At 41.4% G+C, this 24,066-nt stretch overlaps 1 protein-coding gene across 14 annotated transcripts in view; it reads right to left on the bottom strand.

Moving 5' to 3' along the window:
• Positions 1 to 23,696, bottom strand: part of LOC106577626 (adhesion G protein-coupled receptor L3) — a 329,820-nt gene extending 306,124 nt beyond the window's left edge. For 5 of the 14 annotated variants that reach the window (XM_045701384.1, XM_014155886.2, XM_014155888.2 and 2 more), the window contains exon 1: positions 23,131 to 23,695. The gene's annotated coding sequence lies outside the window, so the exon portion shown is untranslated. Of the gene's footprint in view, positions 1 to 23,130 lie in introns of all 14 variants that reach the window. The other 9 variants (XM_014155900.2, XM_014155897.2, XM_045701386.1 and 6 more) reach the window with 3 other exon arrangements.
• Positions 23,697 to 24,066: the final 370 nt, after the last annotated feature.

Below are 24,066 nucleotides of genomic sequence, written 5' to 3'. Positions count from 1 at the left end.
TGACCATTTGGTATTTCGCAGTCTTCATCTGTGTCCCAAATGGCACCCTATTCCCTATATAATGCACTACCAGAACCCTATGGGCCCTGGTCAAAAGCAGTGCATGATGAAAGAAAAAGGGTGCCATTTTGGACGCAATTATGACCTTAATACTCTAAAACCACCTTAGTGATAACTTGAAGGCTGCCATCTGTATTCCTTAGGCATGTGACACATTTAGCATTGTCCAGCATTGTACAGTAAGTATAGGAATAACTGTACATTGATATTTATGATATGGTGGATGAAACTAAAACCCATCTTCCCCCTCTTTGATCTGAAATGATTGGTCAGATTAAGAGGTCTCCATGGTTTGGGAGGCATAAATGCTAACCGTCATCCATTAATTTGTATGCGGATGCAGGTGCACTGGCTCATTATGGATTCAGGCCCCCAAAAAATGCAGCAAAGCTTCAATATTAATCTTCACCACAGAAAACATGTCACATTGTAAAATGCATGTAGACAAATGCATCACAATTTACAGAGTAGTAAATAGGTTGATATACTGGGGCTTCGTTGGACTATGTCAGTTTGATAGCTTCTGGGTACCTTTTAGGAACACCAGGAGGGTCATAAGAAAAGATAGGATTCCTTCAAATGCTAAATCGACATTTCAGGTATTAAACATGCAGCCAGCACTACGGCAGCATATAAATGAATTCACATCAATCTTTTTCACACTCACACCTTCGGTCAGGTTTCACATACAAAGACTTCTGTTTTGATTCATTCCTGGTGTGGGAGGAATAGGCGATTCAGAGTGGACTGATTTTAATAAGCCAATGCAACTGGCAAGTTTAATATAATTTGATCACACAACTACCATGCCTTATATAATATTTCCACACATAGTTTAACATTATCATACAAATAAGTTTTAACCGGTGAGAAAAAAAGTTACCCGTGTACGTGTCCTTGTAAGTAGTTTTTACTCTTTGGTAATAAGCATGTGATTACTCTGAATGACACCATTACTTCAGGTGAGTTGACTTCATCCAGATACTTCAAGAGTGCTATAGGGTTGGGGTCAATTCCATTTCAATTCAGGAAGTACACTCATTCCAATTCTCTTCAATACTTTTCAGTGAGGAAAATTGTAAATTTGAATTAGAGTTTGGTTCAATTTGAGTTCACTGGAATTATATACAGTACTCCTACAAGGGTTTTTCTTTATTTTTACTATTTTCTACATTGTAGAATAATAGTGAAGACATCAAAATTGTGAAATAACACATATGGAATCATGCAGTAACCAAAACTGTGTTCAACAAATCAAAATATATTTTATATTTGAGATTCTTCAAAGTAGCCACCCTTTGCCTTGATGACAGCTTTGCACTCTTGGCATTCTCTCAACCAGCTTCACCTGGAATGCTTTTCCTACAGTCTTGAAGGAGTTCCCACAATGCTGAACACTTGTTGGCTGCTTTTCCTTCACCCTGCGGTCCAACTCACCCCAAACCAACCATCTCAATTGGGTTGAGGCCAGGTGATTGTGGAAGGCTGGTCATCTGATGCAACACTCCAACACACTTCTTCTTGGTCAACTAGTCCTTACACAGCCTGGAGGTTATATGGATGGTCCTGGGAATCGAGCCCACTACCCTGGCATTAGAAGGTCCATACTCTACCAACTGAGCTACCAAGGACCATTTGAATTGAAATGGAATAGACCCCAGCCCTGGAGTGCAATAGAAATCCCACCAAAGGTAACCCTATTTCATCAGTAGGAGGGCTATTCTAAGACAATAGGTAAAAGGCAACGCTCAATAAATCTACAACACTCATCACATTTGATGAAAAGGACAAAGCTTCTATCCCTATAGATCTCTTTCAATCCATTTCTGCTGTTGTCATTGTTACAGTAGACCTTTGAGCAACAATTAAATAGAGGATGACAGTTCTGAATGCAATTTCTTATACATATTAAGTGATTAAGGAGGCAAGTCCATTTGTGAATGCTGCAGCACTCACACCTACAAAGCAAAGACATATTTAGAGAGTCAGGTATTTGGTGTGCGGTTTGAAATTTTAACACACACAAATCCCCCCAAACCCCCCCAGGGACAAGTTAACTAAGTGGCAAATTTAGGATGGAAGGGAAGTAGCAGATTATCGAAAAACTGCAGGCTCAGGGAAAGTCGACGAGCAAAGAAGTTTGACTGGGAGGGGGAAGAAACGGCATTGATCATGCTGGCTGGTGCTGAGCGCACGCCACACGATTGAGCTCTACCCTCGCCACCCTCACAGGCTTTTATTCAAATTGAATGCATATATTACTTGAATTAATGTGACGTGGCACTGGAACTCGGGTAAGAGGGCGGACGGGCTTTTTTTAATGTGTATTGTTTCCCGTATTTACCGGATGGACCACAAGAGCATAGCAGGTTTCATTGTAGGAGGAGTCATCTAATCAATGGGGGTCAAGTTGATTTAGAGTGATTTTATGGTCCATGATGGTCACATTCCCTACTTTCCCAGAGTGGAAGGGGGCGGTTTCTCTCTCTCTCTCTGACTCGAACCCATAAGTCTCCAACACATTGTCGGGTCGACAAGCCTATTGGAAGCGGCTATGACTATTCCATGACTTCAGCTTCTCACAAGCTGCTCTTTTCAAAACACCGCACACTCATCGGATGGGCACGAAATCCCCCACAATTCCATCCCGCTGAAAAGCCTTCCAATACCCCCTAGCCTCGCTCCCCTCTTCCCGACCGCATTTAGGGGCAAACTCCGCAAAGAGAAAGTAGCTGGAATTAATTTGATAATCCCTGTCATTATGAGGAGGAATAATGGGGCTATTAGAGGAAACAATGGATGGGTTAGCGAATGAGTGGGACGGCGGGATGAATGTACATCTTCGCTCACACTCACACCCTCCCACCCGGCTCACACACATTCCTGTCGTTGTGTGTGTGTGTGGGGGTGGGTGGCACAGATTCTCCTCCCTGTCTGACAAGGAGCGCTACATAGAAGATAAAGAAAAAAACACTACATGCCTCACAGGGCATCGCATGAGTGAGTGTGTGTTATTCTGTCTGTCTGCTTTTTTTTCTTTTTTTTTTAAAGCTCAAAACCTTTAAAAGCTCAATCTTTTCAGTTCAATATTTTGTACGGAGCCAACCATTGATGCAGAAGCACTTAACTTGTTAACTTGTACCACAATAACCCCTGCCATCTCACTACTGTGACCTTGCAATTGCCAGCCTTCTATATACAGCCGCGGCTACAAGAGTCAAATATGCCTTGTGTCACTTTCTGAAAGCAAACCTTGGGCCTTAAATGGCTCTTATGTTTTGTATCACGTAGCGTCCATCAATACGGACTCATTTGCTCTGTTGTTGACAAGCTTTTCGCCACAACCTCTCTGCCCGAGCTCTTTGTAGCCCTGGAGACCCGAAAGTGTTGAGTGAGGCGTGCCACAAGGACCTTTACTTTCCACAGCCGTTATTCTTTCATTTTCTGCCTTTCTTTTCTTCTTTTGACACATTCCTACCACAGACGGCCCTGGCAGACCAGCCTGTCTAATCTTAACAGTGTCACGACCCTGGTGTGACGACCCTCCCACTCAGTCTGCCAAATTCTCTCTTTTTGCCCTCGTTTTCCTTAATGGGGAAGACGGTGGGTGGAGCTGGGAGGGTCGTCAGTGAAAATGGGACACACCTGGTCCCGGGTGTGTCCTGGGATAAATACATCTTCTCCCCATTCATCGAGGAGACTCTCTCCATGCAGGCACACTGTTTAATGTTGGTTGTGGCATTTTTGGTGGCCGTTTTGTTTGCTTGTTTGCTTGCTTTGGCAACTTTCAACACTTCTCATTATCACCTCTATACACGCAACCACTCACTTACACTACTGATTATACACACACATACACCATTGTTAATTGTATATAGGTTACCTAAGTTAAGGAATAACAAAAATATTTATTATTGCTTATCGCCACATTGTCTACCTCTTTGTTACGGCTTACGAGCCTGTTCGTGACAACAGCACGATCACTCCTCTCCTGGAGAGCTTGAAAGCCAAGGCTCTCACACTGACAGCAGGGCCATTTTTGGTCTACGTGTGTGTATGTACAGTACCAGTCAAAAGTTTGTACACACCTACTCATTCAAGGGTTTTTTTACAGAATGTTTTTTTGTAGAATAATAGTGAAGACATCAAAACTATGAAATAACACATATGGAATCATGTAGTACCCAAAAAAGTATGAAACAAATCAAAATATTTTATATTTGACATTCTTCAAAGTAGCCACCCTTTGCCTTGATGACAGCTTTGCACACTCAGCATTCTCTCAACCAGATTCACCTGGAATGCTTTCCCAACAGTCTTGAAGGAGTTCCCACATATGCTGAGCACTTGTTTCCTTCACTCTGTGGTACAACTCATCCCATGCTGGTTAAGTGTGCCTTGAATTCTAAATAAATCACATACATTGTCACCAGCAAAGCACCCCCACACCATCACACCTCCTCCATGCTTCACGGTGGGAACCACACATGCAGAGATCATCCATTCATCTACTCTGCATCTCACAAAGACATGCCGGTTGGAACCAAAAATCTCAAATTTGGACTCAGACCAAAAGGACAGATGTGTCAGTTCGTAGCTCATGTTTCTTGGCCCAAGAAAGTCTCTTCTTATTGGTGTCCTTTAGTAGTGGTTTCTTTACAGGAATTTGACGGTGAAGGCCTGATTCACACAGTCTCCTCTGAACAGTTGATGTTGAGATGTCTATTACTTGAACTCTGAAGCATTTATTTGGTCTGCAATTTCTGAGGCTGGTAACTCTTATCCTCTGCAGCAGAGGTAACTCTGGGTCTTCCTTTCCTGTGGCGGTCCTCATGAGAACCAGTTACATCATAGTGCTTGATGGTTTTTGCGACTGCACCTGAATAAACGTAAGTTTTTGATAATTTCCAAATTGACTGACCTTAAAGGACTGTCATTTCTCTTTGCTTATTTGAGCTGTTCTTGCCATAATATGGACTTAGCCCTATTTGGAAAAATGACCATCTTCTGTGTACCCCCACCTTGTCATAACAACTGCTCAAACACATTAAGAAGGAAATTCCACAAATTAACAAGGCACACCTATTAATTTAAATTCATTCCAGGTGACTACCTCATGAAGCAGGTTGAGAGAACGCGAAGTGTGCAAAGCTGTCAAGGCAAAGAGTGGCTACTTTGAAGAATCTCAAATATAAAACTTTTTTGGTTATTACATCATTCCATGTGTGTCATTTCATAGTTTATGTCTTCACTATTATTCTACAATGTAGAAAAGAGTAAAAATAAAGAAAAACCCTGGAATGAGTTGATGTGTCCAAACTTTTGACTGGTACTGTATGTATGTGTGTGTCAGTTATAGTTTTGTGCTTTTCTATTCATTGTTTTATTTCTATTTTTTTTGTTTCAGTTAGTTCAGACTTGATTTAGTTCATATTTAGTTTGAGTTTTATAAAATGTATATTTATTTTTATATTATTTCGTTTGTTTTTAGTGTTAGGGTCAGAAAGCAGCCTTATGCGTTTGTTTCTGTGATGTCACTTCCCGCCACAAGGGGGCAGTAAAACATGGTGATGGTCATGTCATAGGTTTGGTTAGGTTTAAATTATGAATCAATTTTAATGCGACTTGGATTTAAAAGGATAATCGGCGTCCGACTCAGATTGACATTTCTGTCGCACCGTTTAAAGCTATGACCAGCTCTGGTTGTTGATTACGGGTATTCTCTTGCCTCTTCGGGTAATAGCTTGATAGCCTTGACTGTTTTTGCCACATTGTCAGTTACAACAAGTAAGATCTTCTCCCTTTGGTATGTACCATGCATCAAATGTGCAGTCAATTACCTCTGGTGTGTGGATGCTAAATCTGATGTAGGTTGAGCAACACATGCTGTGCCTTGTTGGAGGACGGTTGATAGAAGCAGACTGATATGCCCACAAAAACAAAGCAGTCAGTCCTTTTTTGCCACACAGTGTCATTTATTTATACCTCTTTCAGAATCTCAACTTTATAGGTGTCTATAACCACTTGCAAGAATATATCTCTATACATACACACTCATTTGAATTAGGTTGCCATGTTTCTACTCTTTTCATGCTGCAGTTGGTTGTCCTGACATGCACCTACTAATCGTTGGTGGATGTCTCACTTTGTATTTATCTGATTATCTGTGTGCGCTGTTCAGATGAACTTTGAGGTTAGTTGGGTTCTCACTGTTCCACTCACGCTACCATCTGCTGACACCAGATTTGCTTTTCTCCTTTCCAGCAATGTACTCAAAACAATCCCATACAGGGCTTTCTCTTTTGCTGCCGCCATGGTTCACGCCTATAGACAGACAGGTTAGCTGACAACGTCACGAAAACGATGCACACGATTCAATGGGGCAGAAGTCTATTGTTGTGATTCTGGATGGCCAGATAGCTAGCAACAATTACAAGATGCTGCCATGTCGGGAATCGTAAATGGATCATTTCAGCTAGTTTTATCTTGTTAATATTTTGTTTCTGGAGGTGTTGACTCATGTCATTTCTATGCTAATAAGGGAAACATTTGCTAGCTAGCTAACAACTGTAACAATGTACAGAATTTGAGACAAGTGCTCATAGTGCTCAACGTATTTGTTTTCAAGAAACATTGGAGATGAAATATAGTTCACGGTGTCTAAGCCAACCCCGTCTAAGCCGAATCCAAGCCAAGCCCGTCTGTTTTGCCCCATAGTTGCGCACCTGTCGGTTTTATTGCTAAACAACCAACCAGTATATGGTTCACACTTGCCCTTGGATTTCTTCCCTATTAGCTACTGATAGTGATGCACAAGCTAGGCCCATTTAAAACGTTGCCATCTACTGGCAGCATTTATCCACCAGATTCAGATGCTCGAAAACCCTATAAGAAAAAAAGCTTTAAAAAAGAACCCATTTGATTTTTGCCCTAAAACAAAAACTAAAAAATAACTTATTTTAGTTAGATTTGCAGTCAAAGAAACTAAGCTGAAACTTGTTTTCCTTCATTTAACTAATTACTTTTTTTATTTTACTATAATAGTGAGTGTCAGGGCAAGTAGTCTAACTGTTGTTTCCTTGGCATCTGTAATTCTGTCATATTCTACTTGATGGTATGCAAGGATTTAGCCAAACCTGGCTATTTGTATCCATAAAATATATGATTGATGCTACACTACCATTTCTAAAGCCTTTATTCTAGGTAGAATCACATATCTCCAACAATGCAAACGGTAGCCGCATACAATCTGTAGGGAATGAAGGCCAATTTTTACATGCCCAAGTCGTCAATCATTCATTTAGCCCCTCAAGCCAACCAGCAACCCAAAAATCTATTCCAACACCAACTCTGGCAATGACAAAATTGGCTGAAAATTCCAACCAAATTTGGTGTGACGTAAGTGTTATTTTGGTTTGTCTGGAAAGCGTTGAAAGGGAGAGGGCAAAAAAAACACAATTACCAGGTGCTGCTGGCTTCTCCTCCCTTCCTGTAATTGTTTTTCTGGATTCGATAAAGAAACTAATTTCCCCTCATTAAACACAATGTACATGGAGACAGAAGGCAGTCAGTACAGAAGCCACAATGAACAAATGGCTTTTGATTCCAGAACAGATGATTGTACATGCAGGCGTCGAAATTAATATTAATTTCACCCCCCGAATCCAATTTGTACATGTACCTGAGTAATAAGCTGCATATAGTGTTACATGAGCTATGTTCAGCACACACACAGGCAAGGGAAAATAAATTGGGTAGATATTCCACCAGTTACTGATAAACCCAGTTCAAGGTTCAACCTACTTAATAGCTTACCTTACTGTAAAAGGAAAGTTGTAGAACTGAATGCGTTCAACCGAAATGTATCTTCCACATTTAACCCAAGCCCTCCGTACTTCAAGCAGCAATATTGTTTTAGCGTTGAATGTGATGTATAGAAAGCTTCCATTGGCTTAGTTCGAAGACTACTCCTATTTAGATAGATCACCTCACCCTAAAGCTATCAACTCATTAGAGATCTGAAAAGAATGAAGGCCTAGCCTGTAGCAAGGGGAAGATGAGTGCATGTTTAACGTTTTTTTGTCACGTGCACAAGTACACTGAAATGCCATTCTTGCAAGCTCCAAACCCCAAAATGCAGTAATCAATATAAATGTAGCATTAAAATAACATAAGGTAGAACAAAAAAAATAGGAACACAAGAAAGTTCAGGGTCAGTTCCAATATCATATTTACAATGTGCAGGGACACTGGAGTGATAAAGGTAGATATGTATAGGAGCAAGGTGACTAGTCATTAGCAGCATAAACAAAGATTGTATGCGAGTGTGTGTGTGTGTAGATTTGTGTGTGTTGGAGTGTCAGTGTGCAGACTCCTGTGAGTGTGCATAGAGACGGTGCAAAAATAAAAATAAAATACAAAAAGGTCAACTCAGTCTGTGTAGCCATTCTGTTAGCTATTTAGCAGTCTTATGGCTTGGGGATAGAAGTTGTTCAGGAGCCTGTTGGTGTCAGACTTGATGCACCGATACCGTTTGCAGAGAGAATAGTCTATGGCTTGGATGGCTGGAGTCTTTAACGATTATCCGGTCCTTCCTTTCACACTGCCTGATATAAAGGTCCTGGATGGCAGGGAGCTCGGCCCCAGTGATGTACTGGGCTGTCCGCACCACCCTCTGTAGCGCCATGCGATCAAGGGAGGTGTTTAAATACCAAGCAGTGATGCAGCCAGTCAATATGCTCTCAATGGTGCAGCTGTAGAACTTTGAGGATTTGTGGGTCCATGCCAAACCTTCTCAACCTCCTGAGGGGGAAGAGGCGCTGTCGTGCTTTCTTCACAACTGTGTGCGTGACTGGACCATTTTTAAGTCCGTAGTGATTTGGACATCGGCCGCCCATTTCATGTAGTCCAAGATCAGCTCCTTGGTCTTACTGATGTTGGAGGGAGAGGTTGTTGTCCCGTCACCACACGGCCAGGTCACTGACCTCCTCCCTGTGGTTATCTCATCGTCACCGGTGATCAGGCCTACCACTGTCATGTCAGCAAACGTGATGATGGCGTTGGAGTCATGTGTAGCCACACAATCTCGGGTGAACAGGGAGTACAGAGGACTGTTGAGGGTCAGCGTCGCAGAAGTAATATTGCCTACCCTCATCACCTGGGGTCGGCCCCTCAGGAAGTCCAGGATCCAGTTGCAGAGGGAGGTGTTCAGTCTCAGGGTCCTAAGCTTGGTGACGAGCTTGGTGGGGACATTGGATGTTGAATGCTGAGCTGTAGCCTACTCACATAGATATTATTCTTATCTAGGTGGGTGAGGGCAGAGTAGACTGCAATTGAGATTGCATCGTCTATGGATCGATTGGGGCTGTATGCAAATTGGAGTGGGGCTACAGTGTCTGGAATGATGGCGATGTGGGCCATAACCAGCCTTTCAAAGCACTTTATGATTACAGATGTGAGCACTACAGGGCGGTAGTCATTGGCATGAAGAGTTCTTGGGAACAGGAATTATTAGTCATTTTAAAACATGGGGATTACAGACTTGGACAAGGAGAGGTTGAAAATTACTTTGAATATGCCAGCCAGCTGATCTGCGCATGCTCTGAGAATAGACCATTAGAACAGCCTCGGAGAGCAAAATCACCTAGTCCTCTGGGGTCCCACACACACACGTTATTGTCGAAGCGTGCAATAAATGCATCGAGCTCATCTGGAAGAGAGGCATCGTTGGGCAGATAATGGCTGGGTCCTCTGGACTGTAGCTCCTGCCACATTCGGCGGAGCCTGTGTAGTATGATTCCACCTTATTCCTATATTGTCCTTTCGCTCGTATCATCACTGCGGAGGTTGTAGCGGAACTTCTTGTACTTGTTCCTGTCCTCGGGCGTAGCCTCAGCTTTGTCTGCGGTAGCTCTGTCTTAGTTTCAAATCAAATGTTATTAGTCACATGCACCGAATACAACAGGTTGACCTTACATTGAAATGCTTACTTACGAGCCGCAAACCAACAATGCAGTTTAAAAAAAACACATAAGAAATAAAATTAAACAAGTAATTAAAGAGCAGCAGTAAAATAACAAATCAAGACTATATACCGGGGGGTACCGGTACATTTAGTCATTTTAGTCATATATACAGGGGGGTACCGGTACATTTAGTCAATGTGCGGGGGCACCGGTTAATTGAGATAATATATACATATAGGTAGAGTTATTAAAGTGACTAGGCATAGATGAAGGGGGGGGGGGCAATGCAAATAGTCTGCAAGTAGCCATTTGATTAGGTGTTCAGGAGTCTTATAGCTTGGGGTTAGAAGCAGTTTAGAAGCCTTTTGTACCTAAAGTTGGCACTACGGTACCGCTTGCCGTGTGGTCTAACAGTCTATGACTAGGGTGGCTGGAGTCTTTGACCCAGTGATGGACTGGGCCGTTCGCACTACCCTCTGTAGTGCCTTGCGGTCGGAGGCCGAGAAGTTGCCATACCAGGCAGTGATGCAACCAATTAGGATGCTCTCGATGGTGCAGCTGTAGAACCTATTGAGGATCTGAGGTCCCATGCCAAATCTTTTCTCCTGAGGGGGAATAGGTTTTGTCGTGCCCTTTTCGATTGTCTTGGTGTGCTTGGGCTACATTAGTTTGTTGGTGATGTGGACACCAAGGAACTTGAAGCTCTCAACCTGCTTCACTGCAGCTCCGTCGATGAGAATGGGGGCGTGCTCGGTCCTCTGTAGTCCACAATCATCTCCTTTGTCTTGATCACATTAATGGAGAGGTTGTTGACCTGGCACCACACGGCCAGGTCTCTGACCTCCTCCCTATATGCTGTCTCGTTGTTGATCAGGCCTACCACTGTTGTGGCATCAGCAAACTTAATGACGGTGTTGGTGTCATGCCTGGCCGTGCAGTCATGAGTGAACAGAGATTACATGAGGGGACTGAGCACGCATGTGTTGAGGATCAGCGTGGCGGATGTGTTGTTATCTACCCTTACCACCTGTGGGGCGGCCCGTCAGGAAGTCCAGGATCCAGTTGCAAAGGGAGGTGTTTAGTCCCAGGGTCAGCTTATTGATGAGCTTTGAGGGCACTATGGTGTTGAACACTGAGCTGTAGTCAATGAATGGCATTCTCACATAGGTGTTCCTTTTGTCCAGGTGGGTTAGGGCAGTGTGGAGTGCAATAGAGATTTCATCATCTATGGATCTGGTGGGGCGGTATGCAAATTGGAGTGTGTCTCAGGTTTCTGGGATAATGGTGTTGATGTGAGCCATGACCAGCCTTTTGAAGCACTTTATGGCTACAAACGTGAGTGCTACGGGTCGGTAGTTGTTTAGGCAGGTTACCTTAATGTTCTTGGTGGTCTGCTTAAAACATGTTGGTCGTACAGTCTCAGACAGGGAGAGGTTGAAAATGTCAGTGAAGGCTCTTGCCAGTTGGTCAGCGCATGCTCGCAGTATACGTCCTGGTAATCCATCTGGCCCTGCGGCCTTGTGAATGTTGACCTGTTTAAAAGGTCTTACATTGGCTGTGGAGAGCGTGATCACAGTCGTCCAGAACAGCTGGTGCGCTCATGCATGTTTCAGTGTTCGAAGCGAGTATATAAGTAGTTTAGCTCGTCAGGTAGGCTTGTGTCACTGGGCAGCTCTCTGCCATGCTTCCCTTTGTAGTCTAATGGTTTGCAAGCCCTGCCACATCTGATGAGCGTCAGAGCCGGTGTAGTACGATTCGATCTTAGTGCAGTATTGACACTTTGCCTTTGATGGCTCTTAGGAGGCCATAGCAAGAATTCTTAGAAGCTTCCGGGTTAGAGTCCTGCTCCTTGAAAGCAGCAGCTCTAGCCTTTAGCTCAGTGCAGATGTTGCCTGTAATCCATGGCATGTACGTACGGTCACTGAAGGGACTACGTCTTCGATGCACTTATTGATGAAGGCAATGACTGACGTGGTGTACTCCTCAATGCTATCGGAGGAATCATATTGTAACATATTGTCATGACTGTCCTGATCAGGTCAGGGTACAGGAGACCACCACCCTACAGATTATCTCCCAAACCCCCAACAGAGGAGGAGAGATCTAGGGGTCTGAAGATGTGGGGGGTTTTATGACACCTCACACCCATAATAAACCTTAGGCCACTGAGAAATTCCTTTGTCCTCTCACTATGGAGAACTGGCCTCAGAACATTAAACATGCAATAAAGGGACTTTGGAACAATGGTTTCCGTCAGCCACAATGGTGGTCATGACGAGAGGTGGAATATCAAAATGTATGTAACTTTTGAATTGTTATTAAAGGTTAAGAGATGACGTTATTATGAAAACATTGTACCTTTAAGAGTTTTCCCAGTATATGCCTGATGTTTATACATTGTACGTTGTGTGGAAAATATCCAAATCAAAGAGAATGTTATGGTAAAGATGAGATGTGAAGGTAGTGTCTAAAATAGGATTTTAGTCAAATCTAGGCCTTGCCCCTTAACTTGGTCCGCCCAGAGAATTGCCCTAAAGGCGGTTACGCCCACTTCTGACCCAAGGGTATAAGACAGGAGAGTGAAGAATTAACATAGGAGACTAATTGACTCCAAGCTGCAGCGAAGGTCTAACAAAGTCAACGAACCCCAAAACGAAACACAAGGTTGAAGACAAAGAAATATTTTTCTACACGAGCTACGGACGAGTAGCTGTGTCTAAGCGGGTGAATTCAAGCCGAACCACCCAGCCTCCACTCTCCATTGAATCGTGGTATATACACCGTTCGAGTCCGAAGCTGTGAGCTCTGAGCTACAGAGCTGTCTGTCCTCAGAAGACCCCTTTCAGATCAATGGCGAGGGATCAGACCACTTAGCCAAGAAGGACACTGACATCGTGAGGACAACCAGAGAGTTGCGCCGGAGAAGTGCGTCATTGAGAAGCCTAAACGACACACGTGGAGCTTCCCACCTGAGACCTCCAACACGTAATTACATCATTATATTCTGACCCATAAGAGCGGCAGTTCGGGGCAAGGCTAGTTTTAAATAAGCATGGCTGACAAATGAACCCAAATGTATATTTCTCTCGTGTACTTTCTTGGTTTCTTTCTCTTTTAAATCCCCATTTTGGGTAACACGCGCCATAGTGTGTTGGCCCGTTATACTAAGTCCTAATCAATAGCTAGACTGTGTTTTGTGTATGTGTATTTTTATCATCATTTTAGCTTGCTAGTAAATAAATAGTCAACTAAGATTGGTGTGGTAAACTCATTGGTGAAGCCCGGGTCCGTGCAGATTCCCGGATTATGCGACGTTCAGAATGAGACTGTAGAGGAAATTGATTAATTTAGCGACTGTTGTAAAATCGATATTCTGATATCCTTTGAGTTAATTTGGGAAATAGAAACTCAATCAAAAATACTGTTCCCATGGTGCCCCAGGTTGATGAGTTAATAATTGCTTGATTCATTGCTTAATTCATTTAATCACGCAATTATAAACCGTTAATCATTCGATGAGCAACAGTCGTCACATTAACTAATACAACGTCACGACAATATTCAAGTCTGTGCTAGCAAAACAGTCCTGTAGCTTAGCATCTGCTTCATCTGACCACTTTTTTATTGATCTAGTCACTGGTGCTTCCTGCTTTAATTTTAAGCAAGAATCAGGAGGATAGAATTATAGTCAGATTTGCCAAATGGAGGGTGAAGGAAAGCTTTGTATGAGTCTCTGTCTGTGGAGTAAAGGGGGTCCTGAGTCTTTTTCCCTCTGGTTGCACATTTAACATGCTGATAGAAATTTGGTAAAACAGATTTAAGTCCCTGGATACTAGGAGCTCCGCCTCTGGGCAAGCGTTTTCTTGTTTGCTTATGGCGGAATACAACTCATTCAATGCTGTATTTGTACCACCCTCGGTTTGTGGTGGTATGTAAACAGCTACGAAAAATACAGATGAAAACTCTAGGTAGATAGTGTGGTCTACAGCTTATCATGAGATACTCTACCTCAGGCGAGCATTAGCTCGAGACTTCCTTAGATATCGTGCACCACCTGTTATTTACAAAAATACATATTCCGCAGCCCCTTGTCTTACCAGACGCCGCTGTTCTATCCTGCCGGTGCAGTGTATAACCAGCCAGCTGTATGTTGATATTGTCACCGTTCAGCCACGTCGCCGTGAAGCATAAGATATTACAGTTTTGAATGTCCTATTGGTAGTTTAATCTTCCACGTAGGTCATCAATGGTATTGTCCAAAGACTGCACATTTGCTAGCAGAATGGAAGGAAGTGGGGGTTTATTCGATCGCCTATGAATTCTCACAAGGCAGCCCACCCTACAGACCCTTTTTCTCTGCCTCCTCTTCACGCAAATCACGGGGATGTGGGCCTGTTCCCGAGAAAGTAGTATATCGTTCGCGTCAGCCTCATCAGACACGTTAAAGGAAAAAAAGGATTCTGTCAGTCCGTGGTGAGTAATCTCAGCCATGATGTTCAAAAGTTATTTTTGGTCATAAGACGGTAGCGGCAACATTACGCACAAAACAAGTACAAAAATAAATTACAAACAAAGCAAATAAACTAACTTTTTTTTAATATACGCCGCTATCTTACACAGTTTAACGCCAACCTCTGTTAATTCAGGGCTTTTGATTGGGGAAGCAGGAAACCTTCACTGTGGGAACAACGTCACTGTTGCATTTCCTTATGAAGCCGTTGACAGAGGTGGTTTCCATTTCTCAACGGAGTTGGTCACAGGCACTTCCCGTTTGAACTTCTGCTGTGCTGTCTGCCGTGTGTGTGTACTGTAATTTACAGGTATCTAAAATACCCCTCCATAGCCGCTAGCCTTGGGTAAACTACAGTAAAACATAAAGTAATAGCCGAGGCTTTATTTGCTTAAATCACTGAACAAAACAGACGCTTAGAGACATGCTTGTAATCGAGCCCGGCATCTATTTTCTTAATGCACACATTTTTTGCTCATTTGCATAGTTAATTGTTTAATTCTAGCATTTTAATCAATTTCTTCACTTTAGACAATTCCTTTAGAACCAGCGTTTGTTTGAAACAGGTGTTTATTTGCTGAAATATGTGCCATTGCCCGGCTGTAAGAAAGGGACAGACAGCTATTTGAGACTGCGTTTTAATTGAAGTTTTACGGTATTCAAATCGATACAAGGCCTGTACTTTTAACTCCTGTAAAAGCCTTCACCTACAGTAGAGGAGCGATGAAGTCATATCTTATACTAGAGGTCGACTGATTAGGACTTTTCCACGCAGATACTGATACGGATTATTGGAGTACCAAAAAAAGACGATACCGATTAAAATCAGCCAATTTTTTATATACAGTGCCTTGCGAAAGTATTCGGCCCCCTTGAACTTTGACCTTTTGCCATATTTCAGGCTTCAAACAAAGATATAAAACTGTAATTTTTTTGTGAAGAATCAACAACAAGTGGGACACGATCATGAAGTGGAACGAAATTTATTGGATATTTCAAACTTTTTTAACAAATAAAAAACTAAAATATTGGGCGTGCAAAATTATTCAGCCCCCTTAAGTTAATACTTTGTAGCGCCACCTTTTGCTGCGATTACAGCTGTAAGTCGCTTGGGGTATTTCTCTATCAGTTTTGCACATCGAGAGACTGAAATTTTTGCCCATTCCTCCTTGCAAAACAGCTCGAGCTCAGTGAGGTTGGATGGAGAGCGTTTGTGAACAGCAGTTTTCAGTTCTTTCCACAGATTCTCGATTGGATTCAGGTCTGGACTTTGACTTGGCCATTCTAACACCTGGATATGTTTATTTGTGAACCATTCCATTGTAGATTTTGCTTTATGTTTTGGATCATTGTCTTGTTGGAAGACAAATCTCCGTCCCAGTCTCAGGTCTTTTGCAGACTCCATCAGGTTTTCTTCCAGAATGGTCCTGTATTTGGCTCCATCCATCTTCCCATCAATTTTAACCATCTTCCCTGCCCCTGCTGAAGAAAAGCAGGCCCAAACCATGATGCTGCCACCACCACCATGTTTGACAGTGGGGATGGTGTGTTCAGGGTGATGAGCTGTGTTGCTTTTACGCCAAACATAACGTTTTGCATTGTTGCCAAAAAGTTTGATTTTGGTTTCATCTGACCAGAGCACCTTCTTCCACATGTTTGTGTCTCCCAGGTGGCTAGTGGCAAACTTTAAACGACACTTTTTATAGATAGCTTTAAGAAATGGCTTTCTTCTTGCCACTCTTCCATAAAGGCCAGATTTGTGCAGTATACGACTGATTGTTGTCCTATGGACAGAGTCTCCCACCTCAGCTGTAGATCTCTGCAGTTCATCCAGAGTGATCATGGGCCTCTTGGCTGCATCTCTGATCAGTCTTCTCCTTGTATGAGCTGAAAGTTTAGAGGGACGGCCGGGTCTTCGTAGATTTGCAGTGGTCTGATACTCCTTCCATTTCAATATTATCGCTTGCACAGTGCTCCTTGGGATGTTTAAAGCTTGGGAAATCTTTTTGTATCCAAATCCGGCTTTAAACTTCTCCACAACAGTATCTCGGACCTGCCTGGTGTGTTCCTTGTTCTTCATGATGCTCTCTGCGCTTTAAAACGGACCTCTGAGACTATCACAGAGCAGGTGCATTTATACGGAGACTTGATTACACACAGGTGGATTCTATTTATCATCAGTCATTTAGGTCAACATTGGATCATTCAGAGATCCTCACTGAACTTCTGGAGAGAGTTTGCTGCACTGAAAGTAAAGGGGCTGAATAATTTTGCACGGCCAATTTTTCAGTTTTTTATTTGTTAAAAAAGTTTGAAATATCCAATACATTTCGTTCCACTTCATGATTGTGTCCCACTTGTTGTTGATTCTTCACAAAAAATTACAGTTTTATATCTTTATGTTTGAAGCCTGAAATGTGGCAAAAGGTCGAAAAGTTCAAGGGGGCCGAATACTTTCGCAAGGCACTGTATATGACAATTACAACAATACTGAATTAACACTTATTTTAACTTAATATAATACATAAATAAAATCTATTTAGTCTCAAATAAATAATGAAACATGTTCAATTTAGTTTAAATAATGCAAAAACACAGTGTTGGAGAAGAAAGTAAAAGTGCAATATGTGCCATGTAAAAAAGCTAACGTTTAAGTTCTTTGCTCAGAACATGAGAACATATGAAAGCTGGTGGTTCCTTTTAACATGAGTCTTCAATATTCCCAGTTAAGTAGTATTAGGTTGTAGTTATTATAGGAATTTATAGGACTATTTCTCTCTATACCATTTGTATTTCATATACCTTTGACTATTGGATGTTCTTATAGGCACTATAGTATTGCCAGCCTAATCTCGGGAGTTGATAGGCTTGAAGTCATAAACCAGCGCTGTGCTTCAATCATTGCGAAGAGCTGCTGGCAAACACAGGAAAGTGTTGTTTGAATGAATGCTTACGAGCCTGCTGCTGCCTACCACCACTCAGACTGCTCTATCAAATCATAGACTTAATTATAATAAAACACACAGAAATGAGCCTTAGGTCATTAATATGGTCAAATCTGAAAACTAGAATTTCGAAAACAAAACGTTTATTCTTTCAGTGAAATACGGAACCGTTCTGTATTTTATCGAACAGGTGGCAACCCTAAGTCTAAATATTGCTGTTACATTGCACAACCTTCAATGTTCTGTCATAATTATGTACAATTCTGGCAAATTAATTACGGTCTTTGTTAGGAAGAAAGGGTCTTCACACAGTTCACAACGAGCCGGGTGGCCCAAACTGCTGCATATACCCTGACTCTGCTTACACTGAACGCAAGAGAAGTGACAATTTCCCTAGTTAATATTGCCTGCTAACATGACTTTCTTTTAACTAAATATGCAGTCTTAAAAAAATATACTTGTGTATTGATTGAAAGGCATTGATGTTTATGGTTAGGTACATTGGTGCTATGATTGTGCTTTTTTCGCGAATGCGCTTTTGTTAAATCACCACCCGTTTGGCAAAGTAGGTTGTGATTCGATGATAAATTAACAGGCACCGCATTTATTATACGCAACACAGGACAAGCTAGTTAAACTAGTAATATCATCAACCATGTGTAGTTAACTAGTGATTATGTTAAGATTGATTGTTTTTTATAAGATAAGTTTAATGCTAGCTAGCAACTTACCTTGGCTCCTTGCTGCACTCGCGTAACAAGTGGTCAGCCTGCCACGCAGTCTCCTTGTGGAATGCAATGTAATCGGCCATAATCGGCATCCAAAAATGCCGATTGCCGATTGTTATGAAAACTTGAAAAATCGGCCCTAATTGACTGGCCATGCCGATTAAAATCAGTCGACCTCTATCCTATACAGTTAACCTGATTAAGAGAATTGAAGAGATCATGTCTCGAGTCATACTGTACTAGCAAATTTGATACCACCTGCTGCGTAATGTCCAAAAAGCTAAATCAAGTCACATATCGAATCGACTTCAGGGAAACAAAAAAAATCTAATAAAACGGAAAAACTAAAAGAGCACAGCCTCTGAGAATGAAATGGTGGCCTTTATGGAAGTAGTTAGGATTGGTTTTGTTGAAACCAGTGTTTTGACTGAGGGCACCAAATTATCCCGTATCATAAAACATTTATGCCATTAGCTGGAATGTGGGGCAGCTTATAGAAGGGATGGCTTAAATCATGAGAGTAACACACACAATGCTGAATAAAGACCTCCAACCTTCACTGCCCCACAGCGCAAGTGGAGCTGGCAAGAGCCATTCATAGTTTGCACCTCTGTCACGTCATGCCATTGTTATGAACGTTCTCAAACCGCTCTGTCGGCGGCGTCATAGTGGTGCCCAAAAGTCGTGATCAGCCCAATCATTCTGGACGGAAGCTAACGACTGTTTAGTCTAAATTACATAAGTGTCCTGGAAACGCAAGGACATTGCTAAAGTAGGCAAATATTTAGTTGGAAACAACTTTGCAATCATTATCATGTCGTCAAATTCCAAGTTTAGACAGGTGGCAATGTCGTCATTAGCTAGCAAAATTCGTCAAAAATAGCAAGCAATGCTAAAGTGAGCTAGCTAAAATCTGGTGGTCTCCCCTCAATCAAAACTAGCTAGATTACACTGCATCTAAAGTCAATCTGGCAACATCAAAACGACAAAAGGTTGTCCTACTAACCATTTGCCTCCTTTCAAAATGGCATTTATTTCCAAGCCAATATAATGCACTTCTGAAGAAATGTTCCCTATTTTAGGCGACCAAAAGTGTTGACAAATTCACTTACAGTATATGTGTATTAAAGTAGTAAAAAGTTAAGTATTTGGTCAAATATTCATAGCACGCAATGACTACAAGCTTGTGACAAATTTGTTGGATGCATTTGCTGTTTGTTTTGGTTGTTTCCAAGTATTTTGTTCCCAGTAGAAATGAATGGTAAATAATCTATCTGTATCATTTCAAATACAAAGTGAAGGAGTACAGAGCCAAAACACTTGTCACCGTCCTAATTCTTTTGGAGCTCACTGTATGTCAGCCAGGTTAAGAAATATTACCAGTTATGCCTTTGTCAGAGAAAGATCTCAGGAAAAACATATTTGTCAAGACAACAAAACAATAAAGGGAAAGAAGCCTTGAAAAAAAAATGAAAAAAAATCTGACAAGAACACAATACACATAAATTGTACAGATTGACAACGAATGTAACTAGGTGAAAACAATGTACACAATAAACATCTCCCAGCTAGGAAACACACTGGAGGTATAAGGGAGTGTTGTTTGCCTTCACAAACCCTTTATAAGGACCTTTATAATGCTTCACAAACCATTCATAAGCAAATGCCATGCTAAACAGTAAAAAAAGGTATTTAACGTTGGCAATGCACCAGATTAAAAGCTATCTGCCTGGCTTGTAAACACTGGTGGGACCACCTTGCAAGAATTAAACATTGAGAACCATCCACCGCGTCATTGATTCAAATAACTGCTTATTAAACCCAATTAAATAATTTGTTCCACATTTGATCATTTAGGCCTAGATGTCAAAACAAATAAGCAGTTTGATCAGAACATTCATCTATATGTACAGTATAGCCCAGTTTGATTGAATTCCAGCCCATAATGAATAAAGTGTGATTTCATGATTAGAAAAAACAGCTACTAGGCCTTAGAACACCTAAAGCAGTAATGACCGTAAGGTAAGGTTACCACTGATTGTTTTCCCAAGCCAGATGGCACACACAGGTAGACCCCTGCACCAGCTATGAGGTGCTATATGCCTCCCTCTTCATCAACTACCCTATTCTTTTTCTTGATATTCTGGCAGTAAAAGGTAGTTTACAGACAGAGCAACTCTTGCTCCCAGGATTATCAATTTTCCCAGACATATTCACTTTACTGCATAAGCGGTTGGCTAAAACGAATTAGGCCAGCCATCCAGGATGCACTGCAATGGTACTGCACCACAACAAGAGGAAAAGCGAGGTCAGCATCTAGCAATATAGTCAAAAGTGATATCTGTCAGACATACACCGTTGGGACACTGCCCACAGCTGTGGAGCAAATATTATCAGGAACGACGTGGCATTGGATGAGCAAAGACAAGATACACTGAAAGTAAACTACAGGTTGACATCCAATTAGACAAAAAGCAAAGCATGAACTGGCCTCTCGTTTTTTCCTCTAGGGGGAGGATGTCAAGGTCTTCACCGTCTGAGGTAGATGGCTGGTTTAGTTTTGTTATGGGCATGTTTACCATACACCCACCACATTGAAGATATTGCTGTAATCACGTGTCACCACCTTGAGAGCACTTCACAGACGATGAGATGGAAAGTCAGAGACAAACAAGTGTTAGCTAGTAGGCCTAATACACCTTGGTGAGGAACTGACAAGAAGGATGCAAAACTTTGACAAATAAATGAATGTTGCAGACTCTGATCTTAATTGGAATGTTTTATGTCACACACACACACACACACACACACACACACACACACACACACACACACACACAGAATAGCCAGTCATTCATGTTAGTCCATTTCCTTTCATATCTAAAATGGCATTGAGGACAAAATAGCACATTTATATTGAAATGTGACAGAAGAGAAGTTGAAAAGTTCTGAAATTTAAATATATCGTAGAAATTATTTATCAATACACCCAGTCACTACAAAAGATACAGGTCACTCAGGGATTCCACCATGAGGTTAATCGTGACTTTAAAACAGTTAGAGTTTAATGGCTGTGATAGGAGAAAACGGATGGGTGGATGGAACATTGTAATTACTTCAGAATACTAACCTAAATGACAGAGTGAAAAGAATGAAGCCTGTAGCAAATCAGAATATTGCAAAACACTCATCCTGTTTGCAACAAGGCACTAAAGTAATACTGCAAAAAAATGTGGCAAAGCAATTCACTTTTTGTTCTGAATACAAAGTGTTGTATTGGATTTGCCCCAAACATATTACTTAGTACCACTCTCCATATTTTCAAGCATAGTGGTGGTGGTATCATGTTATGTGTATGCTTGTATTCGTTAAGGACTGGGGAGTTTTTCAGGATAAAAAGTAAATGGAATGGAGCTAAGCAAAAGCAAAATCCTAAAGGAAAACCTAGTTCTGTCTGCCTTCCACCAGACACTGGGAGATGAATTCACCTTTCAGCAAGACACCCTAAAACACAATGCAAAATCTACACTAGAGTTGCTTACCAATAACATAGTGAATGTTCCTGTGTAGCCGAGTTACAGTTTTAACTGAAATCTGCTTGAGAATCTATGGCAAGACCTGAAAATGATTGTTAATGATTGCTTGACAATCAACTTGACAGAGCTTGAAGAATTTGTAAAAGAATAATGGGCAAATGTTACACAAGTCAGATGTGGAAAGCTCTTCAAGTCTCACCCACAAAGACATGCAGCTGTAATTGCGGCCAAATGTGATTCTAACGTATTGATTCAGGGGGTTGAATACTTATCTAATCAAGATAGTGTTGTATTTTTCATGATTTTTTTTACAAACGTTCGATTTTTTCTTCGACCTTGATATTAGAGTATTTTGTGTAGAATCGTTAACAAAGAATAAATTACAATTAAATCCATTTTAATCCAACTTTGTAAAACAACAAAATGTGTTGGGGGGGTGTGAATACTTTATGAAAAAAAACTGTATATAGATAGCTAAACATTAAATGAGTAAATAAGTGTGAACGCGTATGGCTTACGTCAGTGGACTACTGGGGTGTCGCAGATATGGCAGTCTTGTGTGCAAAGGAATGAGACTGAAACATACAACTAACCAATTCTGGTGGCTCATGCTAGCCTATATTTAATTTCTCGTGCGACGCACGACATTCCAGACGGTCCCCTCAGGTCTGTTAGTGCGTCAGTTCTCATAACTTGCATGCTGGCACTCAAAATTGACAATATTATACATGTGGAAAAACATCAATTTTCATTCTATTCCAGAAATTGCCGTTCATCCGTGACCCTATACACAGTTTTTCCTTGAACATCCTACTGTATACAACCACTGTTTCAAGCACCCATTGTAAAACGGACTGAACTGTTTAAGGGTACCCTACACAAACTTCATTCATCACCAACGTCATATTGGACTAAGTAACGCATTATTTTAACATCTTCTGAAAGCTGGGTTGTGAATAGAGAAACAGACAAACGCACGTTTCCGGTGCATAGTGCCAACCATTCCCTTTATAATAAACCATACCACAAACTATTTCAAATGTGCACATTGTTTCCCTAATTTGGATAGGACGCGCTCATTAAGTGACGCTCTTTAAATCACCGCAACTGACACCAGAAAGTATTGATATCTTGACAAGGCAATTAATTGCGAACTGCGTAACCAATGAATACCAACCGTGACACACCGTCGCCAAGTTTATTTAACAATGAAGTCTTAAATATAACAGCGTATAACTCATTAGCCTACACATTACATCCAACACAGGCAAATATTGTATATACGAGAAACTGCAGGTAGGCTAAATGAAGTGCATATGCGAACCAAAATATAGATGAAGATGCAGGCAAAATCGTATAGCCTATGAATTAGCATAATATTCTTACCGTGTTTTAGAAGACACTGGTGATACGATTATACCCTTCAAATAGTCCTCCCATTGAAAGTGTAAGTGATAAAATTGTTCACACTTATTTTCTTTACACAATTGCTATCGTCCTTGCGCACAGATCAGTCTCCTCAGAGGGTCGAGGGAAAAGAAGGGCGATTCCAAATAATTATTTCGAATAACTCCGCTTATATTTTCTCAAAGTCCGATAGTGGGCTAGAAGAGTTGGACATGTCTGTATGATCCGTGTACTGTCGATATTGCTGGAGAAAGAACGGTCTCCTTGTGTATCCAGATGACAGTCCCTCAAAAGAAGTGGCGCACAACACGTCCTCTTGTGCAGTAACTACTACATCACGTCCGAAAGTAAAAGCTCAAAGGCAAAACACATTAGCGCAAAAAAAAAAAAAGAGTAGGCTATGACAAATAAATGTGTCTTCTTTGAAAATCTCCACGGCAAAGAACTCGATATATTTTTTTGCTTCCAAAGCTTTGCTCTCGGCGCATATGACAAACCAATTTCGGGAGCACTGCCTGAGAGAAATGCGGTCTTTGACTCAAGGTAGAATGCGAGAACGGCGAGAGGCAAAACTCGGATCTGGATTGTCGCTCACACAATATACTCGGGCTCCACCTAGCAGTAAACATGGGATAAAAATGCAACCAACTTCCTACGCCTCTACCTGTATCATGCGTGTTTGACTGTCAAGTGAAAGTCATATTACATTTGTTTCAGTAAAATAGGTCTGTGCTTGTAGGCCTGACTCGAAATATTTATGAGTAACATACCTCTCAATAATTGCTTGGTAAGGCTGTGAACATGTGAAAAGGAATGAACTGTCAGCTGCTAGCAACACTGTATATAAGTGTACCGCTTTCATTTAAGTACCAACTAATTGACAGCTGTGCCATATAGATTGAAAAATAGTTGGGA

The sequence above is a fragment of the Salmo salar genome, chromosome ssa18 (genome assembly GCF_905237065.1).
Source record: "Salmo salar chromosome ssa18, Ssal_v3.1, whole genome shotgun sequence".
NCBI classification, from domain to species: domain Eukaryota; kingdom Metazoa; phylum Chordata; class Actinopteri; order Salmoniformes; family Salmonidae; genus Salmo; species Salmo salar.
Note: the sequence above shows the minus strand (reverse complement) of the source record. Positions and strands in the feature narration are given on the sequence as shown.